Genomic DNA, 14,921 nt, shown 5'->3' on the forward strand with positions numbered 1-14,921 from the left:
TTTCCTTAAAATGCAATATGCCTGAAGGTTTTTTTTTTTAAACTTGATGTATGGCATGTATTACCCAATATATATTTTTGCGGAAGTTTCTTGCCAAAAGGTCAAAGGTCAAAAGGTAAAAGGTCAAGTGAAAGTGCTAAATTGCACTTTTTCCTCCATATCCCGAAAGTAACTCAAGGTATCATCATGAAACTTACATATTTATGCATGTTCAACCTAACAGTGATTCTCTTTGGAACTGTGAGGTCAAAGGTCAAAGGCCATGTTTAGATAATGCTATTTTCCCATTTGATACTGAAATTATACTTTTTCTCAATACCTTGAAAATTACTCAATGCATTAACTTATAAAAGGGTCAAAAGTCAAGTAAAAATCATCAGTTCCCCAAATACCTGCACTCTGACATTTTAATCATTCAACCAATTGAACCTAGTTCTAGGAAAGTGAACATTCAGCACATTTGTGTCAAACCTGTCATTTTAATATTTTGCCAGTTGTGTGAAACTGTCATCACACATTGTCAAGACATTGTACTATGTACCTATTAGGAGAACCATGCATTATGGCGGAGGCATATCAGTAGCCGTAGCGATATATCTAGTTACTTTTCATTAGTGTTTTCTATTAAAGACCTAATAAAATGGTTTAGACATTTTTTTCTCAATGATGTAATAATATTAAATGTTAAATTCTAAGTAATTCTATGGTTGTGCGGGTTTTTTTACTGTTCTGAATTTTGTTCTATATTTGTTAACATAATGGATGCAATTTCCTCGGTTTCGGAAAACTGTCTATACTTTCGCCGCATGCGGCGCACTATCACTTCTAAATTGTGATGACGTCTAAGAACGGAGTCGTCGATATTGATTGTCCGACCAGCCTAGCCATAGCCAGCGAGCTATGCTAGCGCAGCGCAGCGACAGCCGGCCGGCGGCGGCTGGCTAGCGCTAGCTAGCGGGGGGAGCGAGCTAGCGAGCGCAAAGCAGGTGCTGCGCTGCACTATTGTCATTGGCTAAGCCTTTAGACAAAAGAATATTTAATGAATTGTATCGGATTTAATACTGCCAATAATACAGATTACAACTGTGATACGCTTGGATATCCATTATTTTCGGCAAACTCGTGAAATAGGCCACACCACTGCGTGTCTGTACTATTAATAGTGGGGTGGCTTAGTGACAAATATACTGATAATCGTGACACGCCGGACAAAAGCGTCATTTTTTCCTCAGACATTTGTATATATATGAGGATCAAAATTAGGGGGTGCTCCAAGAAATCCGCTAACAGAAAAAATGAGAAAATGCCCTTAATTTGTACATAACAATAATGTCTGAATTCAAAGACTATACACAGGGCATTCGCCAGGTTTCTGTACAATGCAATGCAATGTACATGGTTGCTAGTCTTAAAATTCAGACCCATAATACGACATATTATGTGCATGTTTACAGTAATACACCATTTTTACTGGTTTTCCTATGGTAACGGGTGGTTAGTCTGTGTTGCAGACCTGAGGGAGGTGTGTTGGAATAGTCCAGTTTTCTTAAGCACCTTTTCATTAAATAATTTGATATAATTTCTGGTAAAGGATTTTTTTAGTACTGTCTACCTCCTGTTGAGAAATGGCAAAGAGTGACATGTGACTCTGGCTCAGATACTTTAAATCTTGGGCAATGACTTAGCCAGGTGTAGGACTATGTCACAGCTCATTTTTTTCTCCCAGAACTACTAGTTTACCAGTAGAAGAGCTGCATATTCCATTGAGAACTTAAGGTTTTGGGTATTGCCCTACATATTTCCTAACAAATTTAACCCGTTTCCTCCAAGATTGTGTGAATTCCATAGGTTTAGCGCAGGGATTACCTGGTTCCCGTAAGCAATTTTTATTGTCCGCACTTCCCCTCTCTATATGTTTCTTATTTCTTTATGGGGGTTATTCAAATGTTTAAAAAGGTTAAAAGTTTGTTTTCAGAGATGAAGTTGAATTTAGACAATTTGAATATTTTTAAAAATATATTGATATTTGTAATTTCACTCATAAAGACTTAAAGCGGTTTGAATATTTTTGGTCTGATAGCTATGTATATTAAAAAGTTATTAAAATATGTTATTAACTCTTTGTGCCACGTTCGCACGTCCGACTCAGTCGACGGCGTGCCAACTTCGCATATTCTGCTCAACAAACAAAGCCGCCAAAACCGATCGATAAATCGCTAATCACTGCTAATCCCGCGGCACAATGAAACCGTATTTCGTGCTTTTGTTCCTCTCATATACGGCTTGCATTCTATGTAGTGATTGACTATCAAGCGGTGTTCCCAACTAAATTTGCTCGTACATTCCAAGTTTCTGTCACGGTTTTATGTGCAAAAGTCATGCCTTTACAGTAATGTAGCAACTGGTCATTCGAAAGAGAAATTGAAAGTAGATTCGTTATAAAATTCATATCGAAACAAAGTTCGGCATTCCTCTTTAACTTTGCCTACTATTATGCCCATCTTAACGGAAATTTGTAGAGGTCATACAAATTAGAAAAACAGAATTCTTTCTCAAAGCGTGACTACCTTCGTGTCTCGGAATAACGTGGCACACAGGGGGTTTTCACTATGGCACATAAAGAGTTAAAAAGTAAAAGCAATGTTTGATTGGTTCACATTATCCAAAGAGGGTGGGATGTAGTTGGCTAGTGAACAAAGTCTATGGGGGAGTTTAAAAAGTTGATAGAAATGAAACAAAATTGGCATAGAGCAGAATCTAAATCACAATATGATATGACAAAATTCCCGACCCCAAAGGCGGTTGATTCTATGATGCTTTATGTCAAAATACATTCCACCCAAAATACATGTGATTGATAGGAGGAAAAAGTATAGTATATTAAAAATAATATAGTTCAACTAACCCCATTAGTCCAGCAGCATAATGAAATTATTGTTAAGTTTTATCGCCTTGTGAATTGAAGATGATGTTACATAATGACAATTATCAAAGTCAGCTAGATCTACTAGTATATCAAGAAACCAAAAAGAAGGGGTGGGGTGGGGTGAGGAGAGAAGAATGAAGTAAGTTATTAGTATCTGTAGTTTTGGTTTTCAGTATATTCATTTTAATTTCCTTAATTTCCGTTAGGTCATCATGGATTGGAGCATTTCTGTACTAGTAATCTGCCAGGAACAAACACAAGAAAAACTTAAAGGTCCTATATATACACTTTTGGGAGAGTGACTTGAAAAAAATGTTCAGGATATCACATTTTATGCATAATATGTGTAGGTCTGGGGGCATTTCATGAAGCATTTTGTCCGACAAGTTGTCGGACAAATTTGCTCTCTGCCAATCAGATGCAAGGATTTCTGTAGTTTGTAACAGTTTGTCAGAAAAATATCTGACCAAACTGCTTCATGAAATGCCCCCCCCCCCCCCTGTTGTATCACAAGACATCCTACCATATACAGTTTTTGCAATCAAAGCAAACATATAAAGAGATATCAGTATTTTTCTCATTAAAGCATACACAATGCGGACGGTTTAGTCTGGAAACATGTTATCATAGAAATATTGTTCACATTTTGTGTTATTAACAATACTTAACATTGATATATACAGATTCATTTTTACAGAGATTCTTTCTATCCGTAACTCACTCTTAAGAATAATTTTCAAGCACTAATTTTGGGTTTTTGCCTTTAATTATCCACAAAAAGGAGGACTCAATGCATAAAAGGTGTATGCTTTATTTTTGGAAAATGTTGAGGAGATCGGGAAAGTTATATATATTGATGTAGATTTTGGACCTGAAGGAGCAGTTGAAGCATTTTTAAGAAACAATGCCTTGTGGCATCGTTCTTATCATCAAAAATTAATAATGACAAACTCAAATGAAAATTGGAGGTGGGGGGGGGGGAGAAAAGACGAACATATTGACATGAGACAGCTTGGTAAAGATTAAACGCTAAAATAGACAATGCAGCCTCTTTTCTCAGTTCATACTTATCCAGAGTGTGTGCTTTCTTTCCAGTACCGGTATTATTATTTAGATAGGTTAGGGGAATCCCTTTGAATTGTGTGATACATCATTTTAAAGCTTACAGTCTGCTCTTTCAGAATCTGTCCTTAAAGGACAAGTCCACCTTCATGCACACATGGATTCAGTGAATACAACAATATTAGTAGGACACATCACAGAAAGCTTGGAAAAAATCGTACAATCCGTTCAAAAGTTATGATTTTTTAAGGTATCTGCACAGTCGCAGCTGGATGAAAAGACTACCATAGTGTATGATGTCACATGTGCACATTCCAAGGAAAATAAAATGAGAATTTCACAAAACCATACTTTTTGAATAAAGTTCACATAGTTTCTTTGACTTGCTACTGACATGTCAAGAATAATATTATTCCCCCTGCCTTCTGAAAGAGAAGTCGAGTATCCTTTTGTAAGCGAAAATAATTTATGTTGAATTTTCTTTATTCATTCTTTATATCGTTGTACACATGTGACATTACAAGGTATAGTAGTCTTCTCATCCAGCCTCGACTGCATGAGCAGAAACTTCAAAAATTCATAACTTTAGAACGGATTGTCCAATTTTCCTCAAACTCTCACTGATGTGTTCTACTATTGTTGCTGCATTCACTCAACCCACATGCTATAAAGGTGACAAATCTTTGGCGACTTTTTTTGTTGATCAATTATACCAACCCTGATGGAAATCTCTTCAAATTCATTAGTTCTGAAGTCTCCTTTAAGTTTAACCAAAATCTATATATGTAGTTGCCATGGCAACATACCACTTAACACTAATGAAAAGTATTTCAAACCTCTATACATCCCGTCGATCAGTTGTACCTATTCAAATGGAATCTCTTCCAAACTGGAAAATAGCCTCCTGTAACTAACTTCAATTAAAAACCCTAGTTTTGGGTTGCCATGGCAACGCACAAATCAACAATTATTTTTGACCCCTGGTTTATACTCTTGGTACCTTCTATACAACGTTCATATCAAATTTGGTGAAAATTGAATCTTCCTACCTGAAGAAATAAACAAAAACATGATTTTTAGGAAAAGTTCATTGACCTTTGACCTTTGACCTTTGGAAAATTCACCCCAAATTCAATCAAAATATTTTACTTGTTCTCAATATTCTTCCTGCCAAGTTTTATCCAGATTGGATATTCCTGACCTGAGAAATGTCCAAAAAACCTATTTCACAAATAAAGGTCATTGACCTTTGACCTCTGACCTCCTTCCCAGCATCAATTTTCTTGGAGCACCCTATTTTTTGAGAAGGTACATCATGAAGTACCTTTGGTGAAAAAATCATGCTTTTGTCCGCCGTGTCACGATAATTTCACTAAGCCACCCCACTATAAATAGTAATACTACGGCGACTCGCCTGTTTAAATACTCGTGAATTCAGCCCCAACGTGTGGCGTTCATCGGTAGGTAAGCACGACGGTGGGGCTGCCTTCCACAGTCAGATCAATACTCGTGAATGCGTCGAAAATGACTTCCTAATATGGCCCTCGACTAATTTAACGCCCAATTTAACCATAAATACAACCCTACCTAACCCTAAACCCTAGGAGGACCTACCCTTGCTTGCTATAAACGCACGGGTACGGTGCCCGCGCACTGCGGTGGGGCCTATTTCACGATAGAGCCCCACCACCACTGCGTGTCTGTACTAATACTACGGCGGCTCGCCTGCTTTATAGGCTTAGACCTACTCGTGAATTCAGCCCCACCGTGGCGTTCATCGGTAGATAAGCACGGCGTTGGGGCTTCCTTCCACAGTATGATTTGTAGCATAAAACAAAAACTACTCGACCAAAATCGACGATCATTCTTAGTATCGTTTTTCTTAGAAAATGGCGCATCTAAATTACTGATAACAAATATTGCAGAAACTGACCATGTGAAACTGGTTAGGTCTTTTCTTTTTTTTTTGAGCCACGACCCACCCTGTAAGTAATCCCCCTATTAAACGTTAGAGTGTAGCCTCTGTACTACTACCAAAGATTCTGCTATTACTACTTACTAGTCTACTAGACCTAGTAGTAACAGTACTACTACTAGTACTTGTAGACTATTACATGTACTACTAGTACTACTACTAGTAGACTACTATAACTACTAGTAGACTGCTACTAGATCTACTACTAGACTACTACTAGCATTAGTAGTTTAACTTGTTAGCGCCGGCCAACGGGCCAGGCCACAGCCGGGACGCTCCCGCTTGCTGCGGCCGGAGTAGCCGCTCACTTTGTGAGCGAGCTGGGTCTGTTCTTCTACTACTTACTAGACAAACAGTTACAACTTACAATGTCAATCATGTAGAATACAGTATATCCCTTCTAACGTTAAACTATATGGGGGTATACCAGACATACCACTCTGTATTTCCCAGGCGATCGTTTCCGTGAGGTCTATTCTCGGACTTGGTGCCATGTTCATACGCTCTTGCACTGGCAGCGGGGGAGATGCAGCCCCACGATAACGTTCTGCTGGTTCATTGGCTGCCTCTCCCTCCCCATATTCCACTTCAACTTCATGTGCCTCCTCTTCTTCTCCGCTATCGTCAGAGCTGCAGTCTTCATCATCATCATCATCATCATCATCATCAATGTCGAAGGTTACCCATATAGGGGAAGACATTATGCTCGAGGTACCAGGTATTTGTGCAAGCTAACTTAGTGATAACGTACGTGGTACTAATGCGTACATGTCGACAGTCAGTGGGTCGACCGGGAGCGCACATCCCGCGGGGCCCGGGCCTGGCCGGGCTAGCTAACGTGTACGGGCGTGTACCAAGCTAGTAATCTGAGTGCTTGTGCTGAGCGGCGTCTGCTAACTGAGCACAACTCCGTGCTTATACGTCATCAATCGGTTCAGGGGTGTTGGTCACGTGACTATCTTTTTCGCAAAAGCTGCAACGAGGTCCTCCAAAAATGTGATATTTGGGGGAGTTTCTAGAAGCGATAAAAACCGGAACGACACTGACAACATATTTACATTGATAATCATGACATATATTTTACATTTCTTTTGCATATTAAAACATTTTGCAAGCATTTTATTAGGTCTTTAATAAGCAATATAATTATTAACAAATTTGTATTTCATAACTTTGCAAATATTTATATCATGTGACATCACATAATTCTCCAGAGGGCTCTGATTTACATTTTATATCGCCGACCAGTAATGTATAGTTTTATTCTCACAAGTGTCAATGATATCATTATGAAGTTAAGAGAGCACATTTGAGTGAACATGTATGAAATAGCCTGTATCACTGATGGCTTATAAACTGCAATTTTTATAAACTGTATCAGACATCTTAGCAGAGCAAGTTAAAGGGACTGTACAGTACTGGCTGAGGTGAGGATTCATGTTTTGAACATTCCTAAGTGAGGTAATGAGAAACCTCTTATGAAATATGAAAGGGCATGTAACTTTAAGAAGGATTCAACGTTTATTTGATGAAAACTGGTTTTCAAGTGGCCGAGATATCCAAAAAATCAAAGTGATAATAATAAAAGGCAACAGGCCACAACTTTATTAGGATCTCTTTGTTTCACCTTGTTTTTTGATATCAGCCATTTCAAAACTGATTTTCATCAAATAAACTTTTGATACCTCATAGAATTGCATGATCTTTGACATCTCATAGAGTGATCTTTGACATCTCATAGAGTGGATTTTGAATATCTTGCAAAACGTTAAATGCTAAATCCTCACCTTGACCAGAACTGTACACACCCTTTAATTTCTTTATTGCCCAAGTTTTTGACTGTCATCACTATTGACCAGTCAATAATTTCATTACCCACTCAAAAAAGTCAATGGCAAAATGGCAGGCACAGAAAGATAAAGCTGACATCAGAGGAAGTTGGATAGACTCTGTAAACATGCTATTGCAGCGTGCATAAACTATCGCACACTTGTGGCAAAAGAGTTCAGGCACTGACTTCATGCACTGTACTTGGCAAGTGATTGCACACTGGACAAGTCTTGACACAGTTAGCAAGAGATGGCTGAACATACATTGTAGCCATGCCTCCAAGGATAAATTGCCCTAAATGTTTCTGTTTTCTCTCTTTGCAGGATGTGATTACTCGTACATTAATCGTCAATATTCTAAAGTCAGCTCTCAGTGTGTAATGTGGCTGATAAATGCTGATAAATATGATCTGGCTACTTGCAGGGGATATGACATTACCTTTGCTCTTTCGACTTGGGCAACACAATTCTAGTTCAGGCAATAAATGTTGTATCCCTCTCAAGATCAGTCCATATCATATAATCACACAACCGACAGATATGGGTTAATTCCACCTCTGGGTAATATTTTTTTAATTTTAGGCATAATGTGAAATGCAGTTGACTGCATCTGAATGCAGCTCTATCTAATATTCCTTTATTACTTTGACCTCTCATGCAATTGATTTTCATTCATTTTTTTATTTTTTTTTTGAGAGGGGGGGTGGAACTTGACGCACATAAAGTGTAAATTAGAATGATGTAAAGTATGTAAATGTAGAACATTTTCAGCTGAGTTATCTTCATAGAATATTACATCTTAGTAAAGCATTGTGAATATTCAAGGTAATGCTATATGTTTGATATGTGTGTCACTACATTCGTATGTATTGTATGTTTTTCGTGTATGTATCGCGTGTTCTGGAACAACAGATATTCCAAATTGAATACCTGTTTTCAAACGAAATTGAATTGTTGACATTCTGCAATGCTTTTATGAGTGAAAAAAAGGAACAACAAAATTCACCCGCGCAGACAACCGGCCATATTATGGTGTATGGCAAGCTTGTAAATATTCCAGTATATGCAGTGTAGCTATGGCTGAATTTGTACTGTCAATAACTTTGCTAAATGATATGCACTTGTGGATTGCTGCTTGGAACAGTGTGTCCTTGTATTGCTTTGTTTTGTTTTGTTTTTCTACAGTGGAAACCAAATACGGAGAGATCGATTGTAATGTAATGTAACAATATTTTGTTCTTAACTCTTTATGTGCCACGTTCGCACGTCCGGCTTAGTCGATGGCATGCCAACTTCGCATATTCTGCTCAACAAACAAAGCCGCCAAAACCGATCGATAAATCGCTAATCCCGCGGTACAATCAAAGCGTTTCTCGCGCTTTTGTTCCTCTCACATACGGCTTGCATTCTATGTGGTGATTGACTATCAAGCGGTGTTCCTGACTATAGATTTGCGTGTACATTCTAAGTTTCTGTCACTATTTTATGTGCAAAAGTCATGCCTTTACAATAATGTAGCAACCGGTTATTCAAAAGAAAAATTTAAAATAGAATTGTTATACATTGTATAATTATAGGAGCAAAGTTTGACATTCCTCTTTAACTTTGCTCATTATTATGTCCAGCTTAACAGAACTTTGTAGAAGTTATTCAAATTGGAAAAACATAATTCTTTCTCAAAGCATGACTACCTTCGTGTCTCAGAATAACGTGGCACACAGGGGGTTTTCACCATGGCACATAAAGAGTTAATATCATTAAAGCAAAACAGTCCTTTGTTGTTGATTTCTTAATTTGATTACCATTGGAACAAAGTATACTGTACTACACAATTACCAAATGAAATTTCTGGTCTCAATAGTCTGTGGTGAATGCTAAAGTACTTTATGTAGGTGCAGTAGTGCTATCTTTTGAAAATTTGCGCTGCACTTTTAGAAATTGTAAAGGAATAATGTATGTCGTGGCATTTGAAGTACACGCGTATTGGTAAAATGGCTATTCTTTAGTTTGTGTCCATGGTTAGTGCAGCCTGTATCAGAATTCTGCTTGCATATTTCAGGAGTGGGCATAAGTATGGTAATTTCTGATGCTATTTTCAAACCACATACATGTATGTATTCCTAGTTGCATTATGTCTTCATTGATTTTACCAATAACTGAGTATCAGCAGTCAGTTGTCTGCATTAGAATATTAACAGTGGCGTTGATTTGAACAATGGAGTTCAGATATTCACTCTCATTTATCTTACTGTAGTGTACAATGTAAAATGGATTTGACACAAGCTACGTATAGCACAGTACTCTACCTATTCTTTGATCTTATGATGTGATATTTTGGAAATTTTGGTAGTTCTAGGATGTTATCAGGAGCTGTCGTTTGCTTATTGTCTATTCAGGGTTGCAGTACTGAAGCCTAGATCAAGTCAGGTTAATGGTAAGACAGCCTTTCAAGGTGAAGAGCTGTGTTTGTCAATCATGTCTGTGGTTATGACTAAGCTAGGACTCGGTAGAATTCACGCAATGAATGTAAAAGCCAACACATTCACGGCTGATTTAACGGTTTGGCTAAGTTATGGCCGTTATTCGCAATTAGATATTCACCATGGGATACAAAATGAGTGGTCGCTGGGATTTTTCAGTGGTTGATATGGACAGGTGGCTGCTAAGACAGGTTTGACTGTATAAAAACATGTAACCCATGGGTGTATTATATGTCATTTATTGAATATTCATACGCTGGGAAGCCATGTCAAATGGGGTGCTCTCTCGTTTTCGTTTGAGTACTGAAGATTACATATTAAAGATTGTTTAAACTTTTTCGCCTAGTTCAAAACACATGTATAGAAAGTGATAGCTTGTGGATCGGTTACAGGTCATCATTCTAAAGGTTCGTCATGACCAAAGTTCATTATTCCGAAGGCTCCTTATTTGGAAGGTTTGCCATTCCCAGGTTTCGTTATTCTGAAGACTCGTTAATCCGAAAATGAAACAGTGTTTGTTATTCTGAAGCTTAGTTTTTCCGGAGATTCGAAGATTCAAAAGTGAGTTAAAGTTTGTTGTTCCAAAGGTTTGTTAATCTGAAAATGAAATAAGGTTCATTCTGAAGGTTTATTAATCTAACAGAAAAGGAGAAAGGTTTGTTATTCTGAAGGTTCGTTAATCTGAAGATGATAAAAGGTATGTAATTCTGATGATCTGTCAGTGTACTCCTTTTTTTTCGTTTTTGGATTAACGAACCTTCATTATACAAATCTTCACAAACCTTCAGAATACTAATGCCACCGTGCTCGTAATAACAAGCCCTTTGTCATTTCCGAATTAACAAACATCTAGGAATATCATAATTTGTGTGTTTGGTGATAACAAACCTTCGGAAGAATGAACTTTATTTCATTTCGTATAAATGTATTGTAATAACACAAGTTCTCGTCATGAACAGGGCGTGACACAGAAAGCAAATGTCTATGCAGAGACGATCTGTCAATGCTTGTTTATCTATGTATTTTCATAAGCGAGTCACATTTTGTTATAACGGAGCACATGTCTTTGTTTTCCCCTTTGTCAATGGCGACCGGAAAATATTTCCATATAACAAAAATGTTGCTATAACCGTGTTCGTTTTAAGCGAGTTTTGTACAATGGACTTTAAAGGGGAAGTTAAGGCGATTTTCATTATTTCATGTCATGTGCAGAAGTTCATAAATTGACATGTTTACCCTTGTGGAATTAATTGTGGTTCTTGAGCAGAGAAACCAATATGCGTATCTACAAAAACCCAAAACAAATTACACTGAACAAGGTAGTAGTTTCACCATAAGAATGCATGAGTAGGGGTGCTCCCTAAAAAATGCTTGAGTCTCACATTTTCAGAAATGTAGCAATGCAATTCCATGACAATACCGCTTGCTTAAAAACAAGGTCACCTGTGTAGAATTTATGTGTGCTTTCTTCTTTTGTTCTGCTTCCTTGAGCCCCTACTCATGCATTCTTATGGTGGAGCTTCTATGTCATCATTCTTGTTCATTGTGATTTGTTATAAATTTTGCAAACATTTTTATACAGTTTGTATCTTATCCCAATTCACTATAAATTTTGAAACTTTGTACCCATAGTATAACTAATATATAGTTGTTTAAATGTAAATATCTGAAAATCAGCTGGAGTTCTCCTTTAATGACGATACTTTGGGGACCTGAATTTTCACTTCGTTCCAACTAAATTTCATTCATTCTGTGTTCGTTATGTAATGGGAGTGCACTGTAGTAACATGTGATGGTTAAATATTATTTGAATGAAGCCATTTGAATAAAAGTACCTCATTTCATCTTATTTTTGTTGTCCTTTTTAGGGGACTGCAATTTGACTTGTGTCATATTCGTATTCTAAATAGTGCACGCAGAAAGCTATTTGCTTGATTGCAGAAAAAAAACCCCAAAACATTGCTGTTGTCACTCTCTTTTAAACTGGTGTGTGTAAACTTTAAGAAATACCCATATCTTGTACTTTGAGCAGATCTGAGAAGAGTCAATAGAGTCTATGTCTGACATAATAAGACCAAGATGATCTTGCCTTTAAAGAAGGAAAGACAAAAATGAGATTGCACACTTAATATGGCACATGTCATATAATGTTGCATACCGTTACTGCATCTATTCATTCCAAATGTTCTGCTTGCTTGTCCTCCAGAAATGATTAAAAAAATTTTTTACCTACTCTGTAATTTTAGATATATTTCTTCTGTTAGATATGATTTTGTCTGACTTTCTTCCACTTAAATATTGCTATTTGTCATAAATGTACTAAGTAGGATTATTGGATTTGAGTAAGAATACGAGGTATGTGTATGTATACAGTATAAATGTTTGAATGTTTTACTGTCTTTGCAGCTGAAATGGTATGAATATATAGCTGTTTTACTGACGTCCGTAGCATTTGTCTCTGTTCATCAGATGTGTTTAGTATTTGCCATCTTTGAAAAAAGAAAAGAAAATTGGCTTGGAGTAGGCATGACAGCAATCATGTTTTAGGTTGTCCACTCATTTGACACAAAGTAAGTGTAACCTTAGTCAGCTTAGTACGAATGTAAATCGTAGAATGGGAAATTGTCATGTCATCTCCCTTTTATGCTTTTATATTGGTTGTGCTTGTGTTTTAGAAAGAAGGGTAGTGTGAATGACAACGTAACTTAATTATTGCAACAACTCTGTCATTACTCAAGATAAGCATCTGCACTTAATACAGCGAATCATAGATTTACAAGCTAAAGATGTTTGGATTGTACAATCTCTTTTTCATAAGATGGGAAAGAAAACTCTATTAAGAAAAATCAATGAATGCTCCTATTTTTGTGTTACTGTGAACGTGAGATTGCTTGTGTGTGTGTGTGTGTGTGTGTGTGTGTGTGTATTCTGTAAATTGACATTATGCTCATACTAAATAAATACTATACATGGGAATTTCCTTGAATGCAGACATACAAATTCTTGCCGGCTCTTGTACCGAACTAATTGTTCACTGGTTTCTTTGTGAACTATAATTTAGGCGCGTGTCCGTAAACTAGTACTGCATGCACAGGGGCGGATCCAGGAATTCTGTAATATTTCTGGTGGCACTTCCGGGTTTCATTTCATTTTTTTCTTTTTATTTCTTTTGTTTTTGACGAGAAATAAAGGGGGGGGGGGCGTGCGCCGGTTGCGCCCCCCTCTGGATCCGCCACTGATGCAGGTCTATAACTTACAGTACACATTTATTTTGAAATCGTTTATACATAGTATATTATTGTCCGACACACACGATCACAATAATATTGAAAAATGTACCTGTCATTAGAGATCATTAGAAATCGACTCTTTCTTGAAATGAAATTTGTAAGATCGCAACTGCTGATCTGTAATTTATTAGTTTTGCTGATCTGTCATTTAATGCTGATCTGTAATATAATAAATTTCATTACCAGAGGGAGACAAATTGAAGAAAATTCACATCTCCACCTTCACCCCTCTGATTAACCGTAATATTCTCTTGCTTTCATTAATGCCTTGTCCACCTTGGACTACATGTACTTGACAAAACAATGTCGGAAGTTCGGAGCGTGGATATTTATTCCTAGTTCATCGTATCACTGCCGGCAACCAGGGGTAGCCTGGTGGTAGTGTCGCTGCCCGGAAAGCAGTAGATGACAGGTTCGAGTCCCGTGGTTCCTTTTTCACGATTTTTTTTTAAAATATAAAATCACAGATCAGCAGTTGCGGTCTTAACAAATTTTATTTGCAGAGGGAGACAAATTGAAGAAAATTCACACCGTGACTGTTTCTTGTATATGTCTATTTTATACATACAACGTCTAAGTCACTTTTCGCTGTGTCTTAACACTAACCATTCTACTTCTATTGTCATGGACCATTGCTGCATGCTTATGTGCCAATTAATGATTTCATAGACAAATGATTGAAATCCTTATATCGTCGGACACACATAAAACGCCATCATCCACAACACATCAGTCCTGATGAATCATTAAATCAACCGTTTATAGACGAATTCATTTCTCGCCGCGTCTTTGACATAGACCACTTTGCTTTTGTTTCAGTCGTTGCGTGAAATCCTATGGCTAATTCATAAAAGTATAGATAAAGCAAACGATTTATGCCTTTTGTGCTGTTGAGCATCGTTAATTACGTCGAGGTCATATTCGAAGAATTTCACTATTTTTCCCGTATCTACGCAATGTATGAATGTATTTTCAAGAGACTAATAGTGCATTGTATTGTATGACCAGATAAAGTTTTGGGCCATGGGATCGAAGCTAAAAGGTGAAGTACAAATGCCAAAATGTCACTTTCTTTCTTTTTTTCTCGATTATAATGCATGCTCAAAGTACATTATTACCATGAAACTGGTAGGAATACATTGTCTTACATCTTAATGATTCTCTTGGAAAGTTTTGTCATCATGGGGTTAATGGTCAATATTTAATGCTCAATAATGTATTTCTTCATATTTCGGAAATGGCTCAATGTGTGCACTTAATTAAACTTGGTGTATATACGCGTTACCTCACAATGATTCTGTAGGGAAATATTTGGGTAGCTTGGTCGAACATCAAGTCAAGTATGCTAAGATTTTACGA

Source organism: Diadema antillarum, unplaced genomic scaffold (assembly GCF_040938485.1).
Source record: "Diadema antillarum isolate AM-2024a unplaced genomic scaffold, OU_Dant_1.0 seq00000527_RagTag, whole genome shotgun sequence".
Taxonomy (NCBI): Eukaryota; Metazoa; Echinodermata; class Echinoidea; order Diadematoida; family Diadematidae; genus Diadema; species Diadema antillarum.